This window comes from Oryx dammah, unplaced genomic scaffold (genome assembly GCF_014754425.2).
Source record: "Oryx dammah isolate SB20612 unplaced genomic scaffold, SCBI_Odam_1.1 HiC_scaffold_19, whole genome shotgun sequence".
In the NCBI taxonomy this organism is placed as follows: Eukaryota; Metazoa; Chordata; class Mammalia; order Artiodactyla; family Bovidae; genus Oryx; species Oryx dammah.
In genome coordinates, this window is record NW_024070203.1 from 41266828 (window position 1) to 41285542 (window position 18715).

The window sequence follows — 18715 nt, forward strand, 5'->3', positions numbered from 1 at the left end:
GAAACACATTAGGAAGCCATTTTATGGCTATTAAGATGAGAGGGTCATCATTTCTTACAGCTGTGCTCATTTGGGTAGAAATAAGCCTCAAGCTATTAAATGTGTGTGTGTTAGTCACTCAGTCATGTCTGACTCTTTGCAACCCCATGGACTGTAGCTCGCCAGGCTTCTCTGTCCATGGATTCTCCAGGCAAGAATACTGGAGTGGATTGCCATTCCCTTCTCCAGAGGAACTTTGCAATCCAAGGACTGATCCCTGGTCTCCTGCATTGCAGGCCGGTTCTTAACCGTTTGAGCTACAGGGAAGTCCTAACTATTAAATACCATGTCACAACTATGCATATTTTCAGGAAAAAAAAATATAGTGCTAGTTCAGCTTATGACCCATCGAAGACAGTTAACAGAAATCTGTCTTCAGCACTATATTTGTAAAAATTATTTAGGGAGGAAAGACATCATCATCACAATCCAGAAAGGCCTGTTGACACCTGGCATAGTGCAAACACGGCTCTCTGTCTCTTTCATGCTCTGTGACTTTGAAAATGAAGTACCAACTGCTCACTGCTGAGTGAAGGGATAGGATGCTTAATGCTTACTGGGGATGCTCCAGTTCCAAAGCTTAAGAGGAACAAGTCCTGAAGCAATGGTGGGTCACCAACCTCTCCCCTCAAATCTACAGTCCATATCCCTCTTTTTCCCCCACTCAAATAAAAAAACACTCAAATACCTTCTTTACTATTTTAGAGACTACAAGATCATATCCTGTAAATTATACAACTTAAAGCTTACAAAGAATCTCAATGATTAATCCCAAGTTCTATGTAGAGATCACAGCATCACTGCTCACAAGGTCTTCCCTACAACTTGTAGGACACATCTTAAAGTTCAGGCAAAGTGCCAGTATGGTCCAGACTTATCTGGAAGCAAATAGTGGAAAAGAATCTAAATACATAAAATAGCTACAGAATACAAAAGACATTAAAGACATTTCCCTTTGGTGAAAAGGCAGCACATAAAATATAAAAGTGGACCAACAGAGAATACTTGGTTTCTAATGATACATGAAGTTCGTCTTTATGCTACACCTTCCACGAAATAAACAAGGTAAACGATTTGACATCCCACATATTGTACCCCTGGACACTTAGAGCCAGCACTTTCCAAAGCATGTGTCAAAGTATTTTCTTCTCCATTTTTCCCATGATCATTCTAGGCTAGGAATCTCAGTTATTGAAACAACCTTCTAAGCAAGTAGGGAGCAAGCCTGATACGTGCACAACAATCTAGGGAAAAAATAAAATTACATGTTGATGAAGTTTTTCTAGACAATGCATTTGTATCAGGTCACCTAATATCTGGAACAGTACCTTAGTAATTTTTAAAATTTTTCCTAACTAATATTTTCTTTGTGTAGGTGGTTAAATTTCAGAAAGTACACAACTAAAGGGCATTGCAGTATCTGATGATAATACTGATCTTTTGAACAAACTGTGCTGTTGAGCAAGGCACTTTTGAAGTTGCTCTGTTTCATGCTTCCCTGACTTATTTTGGAAACTACTTATTTGCAAAATGCAATCTGCCTCTTTGTGTCTCTTAGAACTGTATTCTTGAAAGATCCTCTATTCCACCATTCTTTTTTGGCTCCAATGGGGGCACCAAGATACCTAAAAATGTTCCTGCAGCTCTGAAAAGCAGAGACTCAACATGCCCTTTGGGACATTGTGGAGAGGGAGCATCATCGCAGGGTTGTGGATGAAAGGTCCCAAGAGAGCATGTGGAAGATGTGTTGGAACAACCTCAGGGAGCACCCAGGTGGGGCCAAACAAGCCCAGAACCACATGCCTTGCTTTCTCCAGAAACTCGGTGAGTTAAAATCATCTGGGGAACTTCAGTAAGGGATGCAAAGGTGGAGGACTGCTCCCAAAACCCTAGCCAGGAGGCACCTCCGGGAAGCCGTCGATGAACTACATGAACATCTGTGCAACAGGACCCACCAGATCAACAGAAAGGAAGGGGAAGAGAGAATCCCAAATCTCATTTATTCCTGGTACAAAAGGGACCAAGTTTTAAAGGAGAAGTGACTGAGCCACTTTTCACTGGAAATATTCAGTGTTTTCTGCTATAAGCAGAAACAGGGGCTCAGAAATCTGAGTTCAGGTATAAAGAATTAAAATTACATTTCTGCACATCTGACTCATCCTAGGAGACTGCAAATCCCATATGCTAGCTATGTGTAGCTAGATGCTCAGTTTCTTCACCTGAAAATGAGAATAAAGATACTCAATTTAGAGATTCACCCATCAGGCTGAGGTAAAGTATTAGAAAGTAGCTGGTACACAGAGTATGGTTAGTTTTCCCTTGGGAGCAATAAAGATGTCCTCAAACTGGTGAATGGACAGGCAAACTTCTATATAAGTCCATATATATTGGAACGGTATTTACCATATAAGGAAATAGCTATCTTGTCCTAACAAGACCTGGAGGAACCTTTGAGTGCATATGGCTAAGTGGAAGGAGACAACCGGAAACAGCTGCATACTGTACAACCACATGACCCGGAAAAGGTAAAATGATGGATATCTGCTAGATTAGTAGCTGCTTGCTGTTAACAGGGAAGGAGAACAGAATGAACAGGTGGAACACAGGAGTTTTAGGGCAGTGAAACTATTTTGTATGTCACTGTAATGGTAGATACACGTCATTATACATTGGTCAAAACCCACATAATATACAACACAGAAAAGGGACCCCAATGTAAACTTTACGACTTTAGTTAGTAGTAGTGAACCAGTGTTGACTCAGTTGTAACAAAGGTACCACACTGATGCAAGATGTTAATAAACGGGATGTTAAAAAAAAGTGTTGGGTGGGTCAGGAGGGGGTTGTGGGAACTCTGCAATTTCCTCTCATTTTTTGTGTGACCCTCAAACTGCCCTATAAGATAAAGCATATATATAATGAATTTTGAGCATGAAATATATTATCAGTTTCCATTTTTAAAAGATGCTAAAGAGATTTTTTTTTTTAAAGATAGGCAATTCGAGGTTTTAGGATTGGTCATGTAAATGGACACAATTTGCCACATTCTCTCTCTTTTTTGAGGGAGCAGGATGTGGACCATTTTATAAAGTCTTTATCAAATTTGTTATAATATTGCTTCTGTTTTATGTTTTGGTTTTCTGGCCAAAAGACAGGTGGAAACATAGTTCCTGGACCAGAGTTTGAACCCATACCCACTGCATTGGAAGGGAAAGTCTTAACCACTGGACCACTGGGGAAGTCCCAATATTTTTTAAGAGTAAAGAGTTGTGGAAACCAAAACCTGAGACGATTGGCTGTGGATTATTCTCATTCATGTTAGGTACACTTCTTCCTATGACTGAATAAGGAGCCGCTCTCACGGGACTCCAACCATCTATTTAAGACCTTGCCTGGACTAAGTGTTTTTGTATCTTTTAGCTCAGGAAGCTGGTTTCCAGTGACCTGAGGGACTCTGACCAAAGTTAGTTTCTTCCTTGGCATTGTGGGGTTTTGGGCAATTTTGTTTGCTATTATTTTTTATTTCACTTTTTCTTTATTCTTTTTGATTTTTCTCATTTTCCTTTTATTTCTTTTTCTCATTTTCCTTTTTTATTCTTTACCCCATTTAAAAAAAATTCACTTTTCTTACTTAAAAATACCAGTTTGTTAATAACTGCTGTTCAACTTCAATTTTGTCTAGCTCTGTGTTTTGACTCTGTTATAAAGATCAGCTTTTCAGGTGGGCTTTTCAGGATTCTCTTTTGAGGTGATTTGGATCCAGTTTTTCCCCAGCGTTTCTCCATTTTTAAGCTGACCTCAGGGGCACCTTATCTCGACAGCAAAGGCAGTCTGCTTCGAGGCCTCTTGCCTCCATCTCTGCTGAGGAGAACACACATATGGGCCACGACTATTGACAAGGTTACCTTCAGCAAGGTGAGGTGGCCTTGGCACATCCTGACTGAGAAAGTGGTGGCTGTGAAGATCATTCACAAGAGCCAGTAGAATTTCTCGGGGCTCCAGACACTGTCCCGCAGAGTCAAGATAATGAAGCTCTTGGATCACCCCAACATCATGAAACTATCTGAAGTGATGGACACGGAGGAAACACTCTGCTTTGTTGTGGAGTGTGCTGGCGGAGGAGGGATGCTCCATCAACCAAACGATCATGGCAGCATGAAAGAGAAACAGGCCTCAGGCAATTTCTGCCAGAGAATGTCCACCAGACAGTATTGCAGCTGGACGATCCACCCTGGGTGCTGACTTGAACATCAAGGTGGCAGACTCTGGCTTCAGTCACAAATTCACCTTTGGCAATAAGTGTGATGCCTTAGGTGGAAGCCCCCCCCCAACCCCCTTGAGCTGTCAGCCCCCAAATTAAGATGGCATCGCAGCAGATATGTGGGGTCTGAGTCATTCTTTAAACACACTGATCACACAGATCCCTGCCTTTAGATGGACAGAACTTAAAAGGTGCAGAAGGAACATTACTGAGTACAATTCACCCTATCTCCTCACTGAATGTGAAAACCTGCTCAAGAAATTTCTCACTCTCAATTTCAGCAAGGGAGGCACTTTTCAAAGCAAATCATGAACTTTCCCTGGATGCCTGCAGCTCAAGTAGATGGGAAACTAAACTGCAGGAGGCCATCCCCTGACCTTCCCAGGCAGCACTACTAGTAAAGAACTCACCTGCTAAAGCAGGTAGATGTAAGAGAAGTGGATTTCCATTCCTGGGTCAGGAAGATTCCCTGGAAAGGGAAAATGGCAACCACTCCAGTATTCTTGCCTGAAAAAATCCCATGGACAGAGGAGCCTGGAGGGCTATCGTCCATGGGGTTGCAGAGTCAGACACCACTGAAGCGACTTAGCACACGCACTCCCCGACTACAATGTTCTTGGTGGCTTGCGTTGGTGGCATCCCCGGGTCCACAGTGTGAAGAAGGGTGACAGCAATGACATGGTGCAAAGGAATCAGCCCTGAGTCCTTATCCACAGACAGAGGCATTCATCTCAGAGGCCATCCACACTTACTTCTCAGAGAAATTTGTTCACAATACACCTTTAAGTGAATAAAGCAGTTAAGTAACCACAAGCACAACAGAATAATATTATTTTCCCAAAGAAAATGCAAAGTTGGGCTTCCCCGATGGCTCAATGGGTAAAGAATCCACCTGCAATGCAGGAGTCTCAGGAGATGTGAGTTCAATCCCTGGGTCAGGAAGATCCATTTCCCAAGGAGGAAAATGGCAAACCACTTCAGTATTGCCTGAAAAATCCCAAGGACAGAGGAGCCTGGTAGGCTACAGTCCAAAGGGCTGAAAAGAGTCAGACATGACTGAGTGGCTAACCACACATAAATGCAAAGAGTCTAGTCTGCTTTACGATGTTAATGGTCACTACTTCGGGGTGGTGAAATTATAGAGATTTGGTCGTCTGGTCTTCTGACTTGCAAGACAGGAACACAGTGCTTATGAAGATTATGTGTCATTGGTTTTGTTGAACATCTCTCAATTTGGCTCATCTGATGCTTTTGCATGATTAGACTGAGGTTGTAACATGTTTTGGAAAGAATCCCACAGAAGTGTGCCCTTCTCAGTGTATTGCTTTGGAAATTTAAGAAAATGCTATTTTAGTGTGAACATGAAAACCAGGTGCCCAGGGCACCGTTTTCTAAAAACCAGTTGATGAGGACTTCCCTGGTGGATCAAGGGGTTAGGACTCTATGCTTCCACTGCAGTGAGCATGGATTCCATCCCTGGTGGTGAGAACTAAGATCCCACATGTTGAGAGGCCAAAAATTTTTTTTTCTTAATGTGTTTAGTTAGACAAAAAGAAGCTGATGGCAAAAACTCTACAAATAAATAAAGTGTTAGTCACTCAGTCCTTTCTGACTCTTTGCGACCCCATGGACTGTAACCCACCAGGCTCCTCTGTCCCTGAAATTCTCCAGGCAAGAATACTGCAGTGGGTTGCCATTTCCTTCTCCACAAAGGAATCAAAGGCTGATTCTAAAAATGAGCACAATGTTCCCACTGTTGGGGGTGGCTGGGAGGGTGGAGGTTCACCCTCAGCAAGCGCAGAACTCAGTACCTCCCTCCCCCTACCCTGTTCTATCTCCTCCCCCACATCGCCAACCACAAGCCAAAATGGAAGAGTAGACACCGGGGATCAGACTCTGTGAGTGTACAAAGTATGGATGCACGGTGCCACCTGGATCCCCTGCTACTTCCTCCAGGGTCCAGGCGACCTGCAAGTGAGGTAGGCAAAGTTGGCTTCTGTGATGGTCATGGGAAGGGGAGTGGTGCCTGTCACAACTAAGGTGCGTGTTGGGCTATGACACCTTGATAGCTTCTTCAAGGCTCCACTCAGAGGAGGAAGCGTTGTGGCTCCGAGGACACTGCCTCCACCCCTCACAAGACTCCAGTGACTCTCATCTGCGCAGCAGAGAACAGGTTAACTTTCCCCGTGTAAATAATAAATCATATGTGCTTCAGGACTTTCAATTCATATGTTGTACATGTATGATCTGCTTAATATTTGTTTACTGCAAGAAACAGATCTCCTGTAATCTCTTTTCAGGATGAACATTAATCCAACGCTGTCTAGAAAAATTATACAATTCATTACCATAAGTAATCTCCATTGTACCCTGTGCTTAACCTTCATTTTTTCCCCAGTCTGATAATCTTGCAAATCCACTGGTGCTCTGTGATTGGCATCTGGTGTTCACACAATCTCTGCCTCACAAAAAATAAATGAAAAATTCCTGGATAAAAAATGCAACTTTTCAGTCTATCAGCGATTCTAATCTTTGCTCTTTGGTAAATTTTGTTACCACTTTAGGACGATCTGGGGGGTCAGAAACAAGACTCTTTATTCTTGGAATGTTTTGCCTCTGTCAGGATGACAACTGACTTAAAAACTTGACATGATTTCTCAGTAGCAAAGATATTCACAGTTCGAGCACTTTTGATCGAAGCATTAAATGTAATGGTAACGTAAAAGCAACCAATGCTCAATGGTCACCAATTTCTCCATTATTAGCATGGAATCAGAGCAAAACTAACACTAACATGACTAAATGTATTTTCACACCCCGGAGCATAACTCTTCAAGCCATATTCCAGTTGAATCTTTAACTGTCAGTTCATCTCTGCAATCGTGTGATCTGAACAAAGCTTTGTTTGTACAGTTTGCCTTTCTGAACTCGATTCCATTAGCAGATTTATACTAATGCCTTGATCAAGTGAGTGATTTATAAATGCTTCTTTGGCTAAAAAAGAAAAACCACATCCATATAGGATTTTACTCCGAGAAGTCTATGATTGAGCCTTTTTTTTTTTTTAAGCTAGAAGAAATGCCCAGGTTGGCACCAGGGAATAGTAATGTCAAGGCATATTTCATAAAACTATAATTTGAAACCTAATTGAGTCTTAAGCAGGCTTCCTAATGACCACAATATTGGAATACCATTTTTTTTAAAATGAACTTGACCCTGGGCTAAGCAGGGCATAGGTCCAGCCCTTATCTGTTCCCATGTTCACTGCTACAATGACTCCTGATTAATCTTGCTACACTCTGGGGCTCAGATCTGGGTTTTTGCAGACAATCACCAATTTGGTGACTTTGACCAACTTACTTATCCATGCTTCAGTTTCCTCACCTGTAATACTACTGTACTTACACCTAAAATACTGCTTACTGTACACCTGAAATACTACTGTACTTACACCTGAAATACTACTTACCGTATACCTGAAATACTACTGTACTTTCCTCATGTGGGATTTAAATAAGTTAGTACACATAAAAGAACTGAAGACAATGACTTCAGATAATAAGCACTAGGTATTAGCTGCTTTCATTATCTTCACCATCATCTTCATATTACTACTGGAATCACTTAAAACATAAATCTAATCACCACTTTCTCCTAATTTCTCTTTCCTAAAAGATTTCAATAGAATACCATTTTTTTAAGACATTTTATTTTCATTTGCTGGCATACTTCCTTTATTTGCCTAATTTACATTTTAGTTTAGTGCTGCCATTTATGATTTTCAGACAAGGAAATGGGGCACCAGAATCACCCTCCTACATTTTTCAGGTTTTATATCTCTGAATAAACACACTCAAATGAACAAAAGGGGTTCATAAGAGCTCTGGAGCTTAGGAGGAAGCCAGTTAAGAATGTTGAAATGGCCTGCTGCTGCTGCTGCTAAGTTGCTTCAGTCGTGTCTGACTCTGTGCAACCCCATAGACAGCAGCCCACCAGGCTCCCCCGTCCCTGGGCCTCTCTAGGCAAGAACGCTGGAGTGGGTTTCCATTTCCTTCTCCAATGCAGGAAAGTGAAAAGTGAAAGTGAAGTCATTCAGTCATGTCCGACTCTTAGCCACCCCATGGACTGCAGCCCACTAGGCTCCTCTGTCCATGGGATTTTCCAGGCAAGAATACTGGAGTGGGTGCCATTGCCTTCTCTGTCAAATGGCCTAGATAATTCTAAAAGAGGGAAATCGATTCATAATGGAATGTTATTTCAACTCCTTAATTAAAATAGAAAACCATGCAACTGTATTTGTAATTTCTGAGATGATCAGTTGCTAATTTATTTTACAGACAGTATTTGATTGGACTCCATGGAAGAGATATCAATTCCATTAGCTCATCATTTCTTATATTTGATTAAATCATTTGACTTTGAAACATTTAATCAAAAATCAGAACCTACAGTTGTGTGAAAACTAAATTTTACAGAGAACTACCCCAGAGAAGGCAATGGCACCCCACTCCAGTACTCTTGCCTGGAAAATCCCATGGATGGAGGATCCTGGAAGGCTGCAGTCCACGGGGTTGCTGAGGGTTGACACGACTGAGTGACTTCACTTTCACTTTTCACTTTCATGCATTGGAGAAGGAAATGGCAACCCACTCCAGCGTTCTTGCCTGGAGAATCCCAGGGATGGGGGAGCCTGGTGGGCTGCTGTCTATGGGGTCGCACAGAGTCAGACACGACTGAAGTGACTTAGCAGCAACTTAGCAGCAGCCCAGAGAGCCTTGGTAATGACAATATAGAGACAAATGTCAACAACACAGAAGTGCTTTGTCAAGTTATCAAACGATGGTTTATCAATTGAAGCCCATGAAGAAACCAAGTTCCAAATTCTGACAGCCAACACTAAAATAATCAAGCCCAGCTTATCAGAACCATAGGAAAGGCAATTCAAGGGTACTCTGGTTTGCTAAGGTGGGAAGCTAATGAAAAGCCTGAGGCCCATACACTGCATGGTGTATATAATGCAATAATACAAAACCATATCTTAAAATTGGGTAAAACATTAACATACCAAAAGCCAATAGTAGCTGTACATTTGTAACACAGCATAGCACCAAGAAAGGCAAAGTCTTGATCTTATCATGAATTAAAGGGCATTTAGAAAGGAAAAATACCATTCTTTTCCAAACACTGGTTCCTAACTTTGGTTGCTGATTTTAAGTTACTGCATAAAAGGAATGGATGACTACTCCAGGAACTCCATTATCACTAACACTAGAACATAGGACGTAGAAGACATAAACGGATTATTTGTAGAGAGATAATTCTAACAGTATCCTGCAAATTTGAAAGCTCTATTAAAGATAACCTTCGACATATTTTAAACATATTGCAGTGTCCTTTGCACACGTTGCTCCTGTTATGTACCCTTCCCCATGTTCTGTGAAGTCAACAATGTTTTTACCAGGCACACTGTTTAGGTAGTGTTCAATTGCTTTATTTCTGTCTTTTTGCCTTGCTTTCTGTGTAACAATCGCTAATTCTTATCAATCTCTTGCAGTCCTCTCTAAAATCACTCTCAATATGGTCAGACATATGGTCCTGTAATTTTCATATAGCTCCTCTCCTATTTTCCATCAATTTTTATTTTGCTCCAGTCAGCAAGAGACTTTTGTGATTTTATCCCTTTCAAAGATTATTTTATTTCTACTCTTAGATTTCTAATTTCCAAGAGGTCTTTTATGCTCTCTGCTAGACCTTATAGAAATTGCATTTAGTTCTTGTTTTATAAATGCTATTTCTTCTCCTATGTTTCTAAGATGACTACACATAGTTTGGGGGGAATTTTTCTGTCCCCAGGTTGTCTCTTTTTTTTCTATTTCTTTGTCATAATCTCTTTTATGATGGAAGTTTTCATCAGTGGCTCATGAACTTAGCTTCCTTTCACATTTAAAAACAATGCTGTGTGTATGTTGGTGAGTCTGGTGGACTTCACCATATCACGATTGGAAGGGGGCCTCATCATTTTAATGAGCTGCCTTTCTACCAGTTAAGTGGAGGATATTGTTATCTTTGATGAATTCTAATTTTGCTTTAGGGACTTTGGGAGTAGAACATAGTATATGCCCACATATGCAAATCTGTTTCCTATAAATAGTTAACATTAAACAATTTTTTGAATTTTTCTTAATTCTATTTTTTGTGGAGATTATTGCCAAAGTCATTTGGAGTAATATTTGCAGATAAAAAATTTTTTAGAGTTCATTTCTATTTATGGAGGTGAGAACAGATAGGCGATCTTATAAGAAAATGTAGTGTTAACATTAAAAGTCAGAAAAGAGGAAAAGATGATGGGGTGTATAGTTATGCAAGTTTCAGGTAAAATTCCAGCGTGAAGTAAGGGATGCTTCTAGCTCACTGCATTGTTTCCAAACTTACTCCAATACTCCCATCCATGCTATTATCTTGTTTCTGACGCTTGGAGGATTAGCAGGAATTGGCAGAGAGAACTGAGGTACTGATAAGATTCTTCTTGTTCATTTGAAGAAGTGTGTGTGAGAGAGTGTGTGTGTGTATAAGTGAGCAAGCACACATGTAACTGTATTTTGAACTTGGACCTGCCCAAAGTGATGCCAATGTCAGTAACACATTTAATTCTTTGCACAGACCACCCATCAGAAGGCAAATGTGCTAGCTCTCAGTAGAATAATAAGCATGAACAAAAACAATGTCAGGGTTAAGGGAGTCGTGGCTTTCTGAAATCAGATTTTTCTCTTTTCTGATACGTTTTTCACTTGCAATGAGCCCAGAGGTGATAATGCTATAAAGTAAATAAACATAAGATGTTATCTCCCATAGGGCAACTTCTGTTGGTGGCTAAATGAGCCAAGATGAAGAAACACTTCAAATAAAAGACTCAGCTGGAGGAGCAGAGCAAAGAGCCTGCTTAGCTTGAAAGGAAGTCTGGCACCTAGCCACTGTGATTCATAAACTATAATGTAATAGACTTGTATGAACAAAAATCTCATTTTCATATTCAATACTGGTTACCTGAATGAGCCTTATGAGAGCTAATTTTTGGAAACAACATTAATTCTCTGGAAACAAAATGAGCCACTTGATACCAGCCAGAGTGTGGTAGCAAAAGGGTTTCAAGTCTCACATCCCATCCATACATTTTCTCCATCTCCACATTCCAAGGGGTATCTCTAGAAACTTAGGAAATTGAACCTTAGTCTAGTTTAATGTCTGTTTTGTGGTTTTTTTTTAATCCCCACTGGCAGATGGAAGTAAGTTGTTTAGTCGCTAAGTCATGTCTAACTCTTTGCGACCCTATAACTGTAGCCCACCAAGTTTCTCTGTTCATGGGATTTCCCAGGCAAGAATACTGGAGTGGGTTGCCCTTTCCTTCTCCAGGGGACGTTCCTGGTCCAAGGACGGAACTTGCATCTCCTGTACTGACAGGCTGACTTTTTACCACTGAGCCACCCAGGAAGCCTATAGATCAGTTTGAAACAAATTGCTATAACATACATTTAATTCTCAACTTTCATATAAATCACTAGGACATATATTTGCTTTATACTAACATGCATGCTTTCACTCCTGAAAACCTGTCACTTTAATTTGGCCTCTGAGTCACAGAAGATCCTAAAATTGTCTCTTATCTGGTCATACCATTCCTTTTAGGTGCCAATAATTTCCAAATGAATTTTGGCTCTGTGTAGCCATCTCAATTACCTGGGTCAGCCATTCATCAATGGATCAATCAAGTCATTAATTCAAACAATTACTTGGTACTCAATCTGTGTCAGATGCTGTTTGAGGGGACAAGGACACGGGGAAGAATAACAGACACAGGATCTTCGCTGGGAGGGCTCAGTGTTCCGGAGCTGAGGGTCAGCTGCATACCCGGAGATAACCCAGATGCACTGCCATGGGAGTAATGGCAGAGCTCATTACCAATTCCGGAATTATGTGTTCTGACTTGTAACTCACGTCTTAGTTTGATTCCGTTTTTCTGAAAAGCTTTTATACTTCATTTTTCCTTGTCATCACTCTGTTGAGTTTAAAACCCTAGACCACATATCTGCTCCTCTACCCTGTAAATCTGGTTTGCATACACCCTCAAGAAAGGAATATTGTTACTTAAAGAATGATATTTAATGATTGAATCTACCTTGGTCATGTGAAATTATGCTCAGATCCCCACATGAACATGCAACTCCCAGAGTGGTTTATTCACCATCCTGCAGGATGTGTTCACATTTTTTTTCTTCAACACATTATTTAACTTCAGTGCTCTTTAAATGGTGTTTTGATAGCCCTTCTCTCATTGCTATCTCTGTGAAGCGGGAAATCAGATTATGTGATTCAATATTTGTTTTGTTCTGGCCTCTGCTAATCACTGGAAACTCCATAACTGTTTTTCTTCTGATGTAAAATACTCATATCACAAGAAGGTTATGTCAAAGGTATTTAGTGAGAACTAAGTATGGGAATACTTTTCCTATGTTTGATCTAGAAGATAGAATACTATACACCTTTTTTCAAAATTTAATCCCCCAGAAATCCAATTTCCGCTAAATGGGATATGGGAGATTCAAGTGATTAGTAAATTCCACACTTTAAAACAATCAACTGTCAATCTCCCAAAGTAATCTGAGATTTAACAAATAATAGTCTGAGTAGTACCTTCACGCCAATAAGTATTAGCATCAGCCTTCCATGCCCACATGCTCTGAAATCTGTGCGTATGCTGCTGCTGCTAGAGTTCCTTCAGTTGTGTCCGACTCTGTGCGACCCCACAGACGGCAGCCCACCAGGCTCCCCCGTCCCTGGGATTCTCCAGCCAAGAACACTGGAGTGGGTTGCCATTTCCTTCTCCAATGCATGAAAATGAAAAGTGAAAGTGAAGTTGCTCAGTTGTGTCTGACTCTTAGTGACCCCATGGGCGGCATCCCACCAGGTTCCTCCTTCCATGGGATTTTCCAGGCAAGAATACTGGAGTGGGGTGCCATTGCTTTCTCTAATCTGTGCATATGTTTAGAATAAAATTACTTTATACTTTAATTTCAAAATAAACAAGGACATAAGTTAACAGAGGCTTCTCTCTAATAACACAACTCCCCAAAGAAAGATATATGTTGGGTGCTCAGTATGGGTCAAATTTACTGAAACTTGTGTATCTGTTCCTAATAATAAAATGAAGCAGACAGGCAAAACTAGATGTATTACTAAAAACTGCCTTCCTGCCTTAAAAAATAATTAGAAAGTCATGGATCATTCCTATATAGAAATATTTAATTTTTTACACCAGGGATAAAATCATTTTCTAACATAGCCTGGCAAAGATTTTTTTAAAGTTTTAAATTATAATAGCTTTGAAATTTATTTTTTTTAATTTGGACCTTCTGAGACACTTATACTTCAGTGTGTAAACTAATAGCAACAGAAAATTTGCTAGTTGGCCTTCATGAGACCTTTTAACCAGATAAAAATGCCTTATTCTAGAACGTGCCTGAGAATTTCCTCTACAGAGCACAATGGGGTCAGGCCAAGAAAAAGCCGATACTTTTTACAATTTTCACTGGGTGTAAAAAATGCAATTATGATTGACTAAACTTTAGATCATAAAGATATATACAGGTGTATTTGATGGGAATTCAGTTCAGTTCAGTCGCTCAGTCATGTCTGACTCTTTGTGACCCCATGGACTACAGCAGACCAGGCTTCCCTGTCCAACTCCTGGGAGCGGATGTGGGAAATGAGGGTGAGCAGCAGAGACTATCCATAATGCACTGTGATCATCTGCACTTTGGAGAAATAGGAGTTGGAGAATGTTTTCAGTGATCCCACAACATCCAAAGCTCCCTGGCTTTGGATGGAAATGGTCTCTCTCCCTTCTGACAGCACTGGGAAGAGGTGGCTCATTCTTCCACTTTGCAGCCAGAAGGGCAGCCGACAGATGGACAGATCTTCCCCCTCAGGCCACTCATCTGCACTGCTTCACCCATCAGGTCCACGTTAAGGCTGATGCAGTTTCCACCACAGAAAATGGTATGGTTGGAATATAATCTGGGGGAAGGTGACGGGCACATTGAATCTCTGGAATTTAAAACAAATGTTGCAGAGCTTCCTGAGAACCTACCTTGTTGATCTTCACACTGAGGAATATGGGGTCTAGGGCCTGACTATCTGCATTTGATTCCTGGTTTCATTCTACTCAATGTATTCTCTTAGGAGACTTCCCTGTGGCCCAGTGGATAAGGATTTGCCTGCCATTGCGGGGGACACGGGTTCGATCCCTGATCTGGGAAGATTCCACACGCCGCAGAACAACTAAGCCCAGGCACCACAACTAGCCAGCCCATGTGCTGCCACTACTGAAGCCTGCTCACACCTAGAGCCTATGCTCCACAGCAAGAGAAGCCACCACAGTGAGATGCCGGGGCTCCACAACTCGAGAGTAGCCCCTGCTCACCGCAGCGACTAGAGAAAGCCCACACAGCAGTAAAGACCCAGCACAGCCAAAAATAAGCTGAAAAAAAATGTTCTCTTGGGGCAAAATCTCTCTGTATCTTGGCTCCATTTTCTGCAAACCTACCTTATCGTGTGGTTGCGAAGACTCAATGGTGTATGTAAATTATTTGGGAACATTCAAGTTTAAAGGAAAGTCTCTTAGCTATTACTACAAATCACATACAGCCTAACCTAAAAATTAGTTGATAAGAACATTGAGACAAAACAGGCTGAGGGCTTGCAACCATCTTAAAGTTACAAAGACCCCAAATATAAATCTATGCCTTTTGATGCCTAGCCTACAATTTGTTCAAATTATTGATATTACAAACTTTAGGTCTTCAAAGACCACTGGCAAAATGTTTAGCTATATTCATGAAACACTGGCTCATACTGTTTTCTTAATATCTATCTTTAAAGGAACTCATTTATTTTAAAGACTTTTATTTATTTTTAACTGGTCTAGGTGTTCATTGCTGCACAGGCTTTCTTTAGTTGCAGCAAGCAGGGGACACTCTCTAGTTACAGTACTCAGGCTTCTCATTTTGGTGGCTTTTCTTGTTGCAGAGCACAGGCTCTAGGTGCACGGGCTTCGGGTGTTGTGGTGCATGGGCTTGGTTGCTCTAAGGCATGTGGGATCGTCCCAGGCCAGGGATTGAACCTGTTCATGTCCCCTGCATTGACAGGCAGATTCTTAACCACTAGACCACCAGGGAAGCCCTCATTTTTTTAAAATAAATAAATCACTACCACACAGAAAGAAAACAAAACTAAACATTGCTATGAAATTCTAGTTGGGTATTCTAGTCTGCTGAAAGGTCCAAGCTTGGACCCTATTATTGGTTAAAAAAAAAAAGATTTAGTGAGTCATTATGGGGAGTGGGCTTCCCTTGGTGGATCAGATGGTAGAGTCCACCTGCAATGCAGGAGACCCAGGTTCAATCCCTGGGTTGGAAAGGTCCCCTGGAGAAGGGAATGGCAACCCACCCCAGTATTCTTGCCTGGAGAATCCCATGGACAAAGGAGCCTGGCGGGCTACAGTCCACGGGGTTGTAGAGTTGGACATGACTGAGTCACTAACACTTTCACATCTTTCTTTCACTCTCATGGGACTGAAGACTTGGTTTTGAAATTAAGGTTTAAAGAAAACTGCAAAGGGGTAAGTTTTCACTAGATGATTCGACTGATGTTACCTCCTTGGCACGGTGAAAGTAAAAGTGTTAGTCACTTAGTTGTGTCTGCCCTCCAGCCTCCTCTGTCCATGAAATTCTCCAGGCAAGAATATTGGAGTGGGTTGCCATTCCTTTCTCCAGGGGATCTTCCTGACCCAGGGGTCAAACTCAAGTCTCCTGCATTGCAGGAGATTCTTTACCATTGGAGCCACAAAGAACACGTTGGGAAACGCTGTCTACATTGCTTCCTAGAGAAAGGTTCTCGGGAGCAAACAGCAGAGAGGCTTCCTTGCCAAGACACTAGTGAAGCTCCTCATTTATCATCATTTCTCAACAGGTAAGAAAAGTGCTCTATATGAGGTCCCCAAGTGAAAGATTAACCAACAAGAATTTACTGAAGAGATCAGAAAAAAAAAAGCCCAGTCGTATAATCCTTTCCTGCAGTGTTCAGATTTTCTTTCTGAATTCCGTTTACTGATGTTGGAAGGTGTCCCTACTTGATGCTGTCAGTCTTATGATGACTTATAATAAGAGATAATAATAATAAGACTTCTAATAAGGTCCCTCACAACTGCCATGTGCTTGGGGACATTGCTAAAATTTAAACCACCATATAAATACATAAAACTTTCATTTGAAAACTCTGAAAATGGAAGGTAAAACATAAGGAGTGATAAGGCAGACAGGCAGCCTTCAGGAGCAGCCTGTGTCAGCCACATCCCTGGGCCCAGGGGCAGGGCAGGCTGCATCTGTGCTCCTGGCTATTCAACACTCTGACTACAAAATGTTTGGCTTGTGTAAAAAGTGGTATGGAAAACAAAAACCAGGATGAATTCCCTGTGGTCCAGCTTCAATGACAGAAGGAAACAGATAAAATCAGTATCTGAATAATTTTTGGCGAAAGAGTTCACACATTTTCCCCTTACTTTATTAGCTTTGCTTTTTTTGTTTGTGAGACCCAGAACTAAAATTGGTTCTAGAAAACGGGCTCTAGGTTTTAGTAATTCCCAGGATAAAATTTGGTGGCCGATTAGGATCCATTTTTCCTTGAGGGCAAAACTTTAATTCTAGAGTATAAGAAGCCAGAGGCCCTCTTCAGTTTTCCCAGAAGGAATTCCTAGCTTTCTCTCCAGTAGTCTCCTTTTTTTGTATCTTTATTATATTTGACATACAGAGCAAAAATTGTGTGTAACGTGGCAGATATTTGCAGTGCTCTGTGACCTTCATCTTTTTCTTTCTTCAATGTCCAGTACTCACCAAATTCCTTCCAGTTGTTGAAAGAAACAGATGCCTAACTAACTAAAGAAACAGATGCCTAACTAACTAGGTTGGATTTTAAACATCTCTATTCATTGTAGTTATTGTTCAGTCACTCATTTGTGTCCCACTATTTACAATCCCATGGACTGCAGCATGCCAGGCTTCCCTGTCCTTCACCATATAAAAAAGATATAATAATAAAGTCATCAGTAATGCAACCATCCCCAAATAATCTTGTTAGCATCTTAATGTCATCTAAAGGACTTTTTGTTTCTTACTTACTCTACACAGGCAATCCTTGCTTTTTCACAGGCATGAAGGCCATAAAACTCTAAAAGTGATCTTAATAATCAATGGGGAAAATTATGATTATTTTGTGATCTTTAAAAGTTTTTGTCAAGGCTTTGGTATAGTGAAATGGAAAAAATGATAAAGTTAATATTTATTTAGTACACTGTAATTTAAAACATTAGAAACACTGAGAAGTCTCTTTTTTTTACACAGATAAAAAACATAAGAGTAGTTTGACCAGGAGTTGCTTGCTTCTTGTTATATAAGTTATATGATATGGAGTGAGCATCTTTTCTACTCCTTGGCCAACTGTTCCATTCTTTTCTAATTTTGGATCAGGTTCCAACATTGTACCCTTCACAACCATATGCTTCAGTTCAGTTCAGTCACTCAGTCGTGTCCAACTCTTTGTGACCCCTTCCACCACAGCACATCAGGCCTCCCTGTCCATCACCAACTCCTGAAGTTTACTCAGACTCATGTCCATTGAGTCGGTGATGCCATCCAACCATCTCATCCTCTGTCATCCCCTTCTCCTCCTGCCCTCAACCTTTCCCAGCATCAGGGAATGGTGAGTCAGTTCTTCACATCAGGTGGCCAAAGTATTGGAGTTTCAGCTTCAGCATCAGTCCTTCCAATGAATATTCAGGACTGATTTCCTTTAGGATGGACTGGTTGGATCTCCTTGCAGTCCAAGGCACTCTCAAGAGTCTTCTCCAACACCACAGTTCAAAAGTATCAATTCTCCAGTGCTCAGCTCTCTTTGGATGTGTCCAACTCTCACATCCATATATGACCACTGGAAAAATCATAGCTTTGACTAGTTGGACCTTTGTTGGCAAAGTAATGTCACATGCTTGCATGGACTTAATAACAAATATGCAATGGCCAATCACTGATCAACACTGAAAGGACTGACTGATGTGATTTGTCACAGGATTTGCATCTGTTACTTACATGGTGATTTGTGGAGTGAAGAAATAGCAGCAAAGTTTGTACTTCACTTTTCACAGTAATAGACTGTAGCAACTGACATTTGAAAAGCACTGCTGGGGAATCAGTGTTACTTAACTAAGACATGGTAACTAAAAAGTTGTTCATGTTGAAACTGCAAAATGCTTGTAATGAGAAACTACTTATTGTATATATCCACATCTAAGCTTAGATGTGTTTTAAT

General features: G+C 40.9%; 1 protein-coding gene across 1 annotated transcript in view; it reads right to left on the minus strand.

Moving 5' to 3' along the window:
- LOC120878621 (cytochrome P450 7B1) overlaps positions 1-18715 on the minus strand; it is a 174770-nt gene that overhangs the window by 34539 nt on the left and 121516 nt on the right. The window lies entirely within an intron of this gene.